Genomic DNA, 5,091 nt, shown 5'->3' with positions numbered 1-5,091 from the left:
CAGCACCTGGTTCTTTATGACAGATATGACTTGCCTACCTCCCTTGTAATCCAACCATCTTTGGGGCCAACAGGTCATCAAAGGGTATGAGATCAGACCCCAACACACACATGTATTTTGGGTCCTTGTCCAAATTCTTCCACTTCACTGAAGGAAGGAGCTGAGGGGAGAGAGGGGTTGGATAGGGGCTGCCAAAGAAATAAAGCATTGAGATTTCAATAGAAATACTATAATTTATTCTGTTGTATAAAAAAGTCATCCTCATGTAATAAAATGTCTTCTTAGAAGAAGAAATATATTATTTCAGGTCATAAATAATCAGCAAACATACAACTGTTGGCAATTAAAAAACAAAACCAACACTGATGTTTTCCTTCCATCAGTGATGAAAACAAACCTGCTTAGGATATATTTACAGGATATTATAGTACTCAAACACAAAAATTGAGGTATTTGGTTCTTCTAGGAGTAGACACATTTGTGAAGGCAGACCATCTCCACAAAAATAAATAAGGTATATTCTCATATGTTTATGTGTCGTCAGGAGTGCTAATACTGGTAGGTATGCCAAGCATGAAGTTTCTACAAAAAAAAAAGGGGGGGGGGACAAGCAAAAAGAAACTGGCTCATACAGAGTCCTTTCTCTTCTGCCCCTTGTCAGAGGGACTTGGTGTGCCCAGTATCGATTGGCCCAGAATGCACTGAGTTCAGCAGTTATCTTGACACGAAGTCAGCACTAGGACTAGGAACCCAGTGGAAGTCGAGTGAAATTAAATAAGGACCAGCCTTCATGAGTCCCCTTCCCAGAGTTATTGCATTTCTCTTCTGAAGAAAGAATCTGGAGTCCTGTGAAGATCAGTTCACCTCCCGGAGCTTTTCAGCAGCTGGGAGAGGTCATGATGGGACTCTGAAGGTAGCTCAATGCACTGTTGGCAGAGTGAACAGGGATGGAGACCGGGAAGTTGAAGACCATGGTGGTAGAGGGCTCCCAGCCTCAGTGGAGCAGTGTGGGGCTAGGACTTGAGACTCAAACTGCAACAGCTGGCCCATGAAGCTGAAGTTGGGGGAGATGCTTCTTCTCTGCTTCACAAACTCAAAGGCTTCATCCAGCTTGACTCGGTTAGTCCTCATGAGGTAAGCAAGGCAGATGGTGGCTGATCGAGAAATGCCTACTTGGCAGTGGACAAACACTCTTCCTCCAGCATTCTTGATGGAATCTATGAAGTCCATCGCCTCATTGAACCAGGAACTGATGTCTTGCTTTGTGGTTGTACTCCACAGGTGTCGGGGACCTGCCTCGACAGGGAAGTTTGGTTCATGAAGTAGGGAGATCTGGCGGCGAAATAAATAGAAAAAGAATACACACAAAGACGGGACGAGAGAGACAAAGAGACACCCCAAGACCAGAGTGGATGCAAGACTGGCAGGCAGATCCTGGATTGCAGGCATCATGGCCCTGCAGGCAGTAATGCATGCAGGTTTCAATCTGCATCTGTCTTTTATTTCAGGGAGGGATTTTACACAAAGGAAGAAGGGGATTATTAAAACAGGGTACAGAAATGAAATGTGATTAATCGTTCAAAACAGGACACAATGATTTACAGGAACAAATTCTAAAGTACACATTGCAAATTGTCTTAATAATCTAACATTCTTAATTTTCCAAAAATTCAAGCAAACCGTTATAAATTACTTTTTTGGCTCAAATCTTAAGGCAGCGACTTGAGGTTTCTCAAGGCTAATTAACATACCTATAACACTTAATCTCGAATGGGTAAAGGTGAAAAAGGATTTAAAAGGTCTGAAGAGAGTCAAGCTGTTTCAGCTACCTGGCTTAGGCTTTCAGGAGGAAAGAAAGACCTCTAGGTTAATGGATTATACCTGGGGGTGATTTGAGGAGGTTGTCACTATTATTCCTTGAACAATACTCCGGAATTCACCAATCTACTTTGAGTGAATTCCTTGGGCGGATTGTCTCCAGAGCCTCTTTGTGGAATCTCAGCAAACCTGCCTTTGGAACTTTTTACGACCTCGGCTTTAGAAGAGGATTTTGTTTTAATATTTGTCCATGGGTATCAAGGGCTCATGTATTAAGTTAATATCAAACATAACTGAATAATTTGATAAAGAACAGTTTCGACATGCTTGCCAGGTGGCCAGAGTTTGTTCCTCAGAGAGATTTGTTCTTAGGACCCTATGCACTGCCAACACAGTGGAGACATTAAGAGAGGCACATAAGAAACCGTTTTCTCAGAAGCTACAATTACTGGAGTTAGAAACATAGAATGAATAATAAGACCAAAGAAAATTATACAGAGGTAGCCCACCAATGAGTTCGCAAAAACCAATGAACCCGGGACGTCAGGAGGTCACTTCCTTTGGCCCTCAGGGTCCCTGGCTAGCCATCCTGAGTGGGGTCATGGTGTAGGATTTTTGTCCATGACACAGGGCCTCAACATCTCAGTGCTTTGCAGTCCCCAACACACAGGGATGTGCTTGTACTGGTAGTGACCCTCAAAATGGTTGGGACAATTGGCTGAAACGTTGATAAAGGCGGTGATGCCTAAGGCATCCAGCATGTCCTTGCGGGATGCATGATAGGCACTGCCCAGGATCTCTACCAGGCCACCCTGATTATAGAGGGGGATGCTGCAAGAACTGCATCCTGATTCAGCACTGTCAGGGCCCCTAGTACTCAGAGGGAGGCTGAGCCCCATGGGGTTCGATTGTTTGCTGCACAGCTCCGGGCAGGAAGCTGAAAAAGCTTCATATCCTCCTTTGAGGAAGATTTGGGTAGTTCTTGCTTCTAGGTAGAGCGCCAGCAACCAAGGCCAGGGTGCTGTGGTGATTGGCACAGTCCAGGGCGATGATGCGCTCATCCAGCAGCACCACGGCATGGTAGGTGCCGGCCAGAAGGCAGCCTCGCAGCTCTGAATTGGGCACTATGTGCTCCAAGCCCATGGCGCCCTTGGCCCGGCGCTGCACAATGGTGCTAAAGTACACGGTGACCGAGCCTACAACGTGGCCAGCCTTAAAAGTAAAGGAACGGCAGTCGAGCAGCAGGTAGTGAGCCGCGCGCTCCCGCAGCAGCGTCAGAAGGCTTCCAGCATCCAGGGAGCCCACTTCCATGACCATGGCCTGTCCCAGTGCCCCCAGTGTGCAGATTCTCCGGTGCTCTTTGTCCTTAGAAATAAGGGTGGGGTGGTGGTTTTCCAGGAAAAGCCCAACCGGGGTCTACTTGCGTTGAAGCAAAAACTGTCTTTGTATTCAGCAAAGGAGCGTCGGGCTAGACTCTGGCCTTGTCGGTTTCCTGCAGCAGCCTCTTCTACCTTCCCGCCCATGTTACAACTTCAACCTCAGAGTTCTTTGCCGCAAATATCTTTTTTAAACAACATAAAAGATGATTATACACATGGACCTCATGAGTATGGAATACACAGAAATCAAATTGACTATCTGTAGAAAAAGCTTGTATCATTAGCCAAAGCAAGGCCAGGGGCAGACTGTGGAAGAGACCGTCAATTGCTCATATTCAAGCTCAGGCTGAAGCTGAAGAAAATGAAAACAAGTATACAGAGTCATTATACCAAAATGAAATGGTTGATGTTCAACCATTTCAAGAGGTAGCAAATGATCAAGACCCAATGATTCTGAAGAAAGAAGTCCGAGGTGCACTGAAGGCATTTGGTAAAGAATAAGACACTGGGAACTGATGGACTCACTAGCTGAAATCTTTCAACAAACTGATGCGGCACTGGAAGCACTCACTCATCTATGCCAAGAAATTTGGAAGACAACTACCTGACCAACTGACCGGAAGAGACTATTTGTGCCCATTCCAGAGGCGACCCAATGGAATGCAGAAATCATCGGACAATATCATTGATAACCCATGTAAGTAAAGTTTTGCTAAAGGTAATATGGTTGCAACCATACATTAACAGAGAACTTCCAGAGGTTTAAGCCAGATTCAGAAGAGGGCACGGAACGAGGGATATTATTACTGATGTCAGGTGGATCCTGGATGAAAGTCGAGAATACCAGAAAGATGTTTACCTGTGCTTTATCGATTATGCAAAGGCTTTTGATTGTGTGGATCATGACCAGCTATGGACAACATTGAGAAGAATGGGTATTCCTGAACAACTTAATTGTGCTCAGAAACCTGTACATAGACCAAGAGGCAATTGTTTGAACAGAACGAGGGAACACAGAATGGTTTAAAATTAGGAAAGGTGTGTGCTAGGATTGTATACTTCCAACATACTTATTGAACCTGTATGCTGAGCAAATAATCTGAGAAACTGGATTATATAAAGAAAAATGTGGCATCAGGATTGGAGGAAGACTTATTAACAACCTGCAATATGCAGATGACACAACCTTGCTTGCTGAAAGTGAGGACTTAAAATACTGATGAAGATCCCCACAGCCTTTGGTATGAGTTGCATCTCAGTGTAAAGAAAGCAAAAATCCTCACCACTGGACCAATAAACAACATTTCAATGGAGAAAAGATTGAAATTGTCAAAGACTTCATTTTGCTCAGATCAACCAACTGTCCTGGAAGCAGCAGTCAAGAAATCAAACAAATTAGCAAAGCTGCTGTTCAAGACCTTTTTTTTTTTTTTTTCTCTTGTATACACACTTTTACTATGGTGTCAGAGCCAGAAAAAAACAGTAAAAGGAAACCACAAACCAATATCACTCATAAAACTAGATGTAATTTCTAAATAAGATTTTAGCAAACAGAATCCAACAATATATAAAAGGATAATATAGCATGGAAACAAGAGTTTAACAGAGCATTGTAAGGTAGGTTGAACATTAAATAATCAATTGTATTTATAACATAGAAAAAGGTAAACCATATGGTGATCTGAATAATGGTGATTTGGGACTAAAATCCAACATACATTCTTTTTTTTTTGATATTACAAGGCATGCAATTTTCTTTCTTCTTTTTTTTAAATGTTATATTGTGAGTTATATGATAGTTTACATGAGAGAACCTCAGTTCCATATTCATTCCATCGTATATCATTACATTGCCATGGTTCCAATCCCCTCCATGCATCGTCTTCTGACCAAA

General features: G+C 43.1%; 1 pseudogene; it reads right to left on the bottom strand.

Annotated features, from left to right (window-relative positions):
* Positions 1–877: 877 nt before the first annotated feature.
* On the bottom strand, positions 878–3,135 carry LOC102825952 (annotated as a pseudogene).
* Between the last annotated feature and the right edge of the window lie 1,956 nt (positions 3,136–5,091).

The sequence above is a fragment of the Chrysochloris asiatica genome, unplaced genomic scaffold, assembly GCF_000296735.1.
Source record: "Chrysochloris asiatica unplaced genomic scaffold, ChrAsi1.0 scaffold00034, whole genome shotgun sequence".
Lineage (NCBI taxonomy): Eukaryota > Metazoa > Chordata > Mammalia > Afrosoricida > Chrysochloridae > Chrysochloris > Chrysochloris asiatica.
Note: the sequence above shows the minus strand (reverse complement) of the source record. Positions and strands in the feature narration are given on the sequence as shown.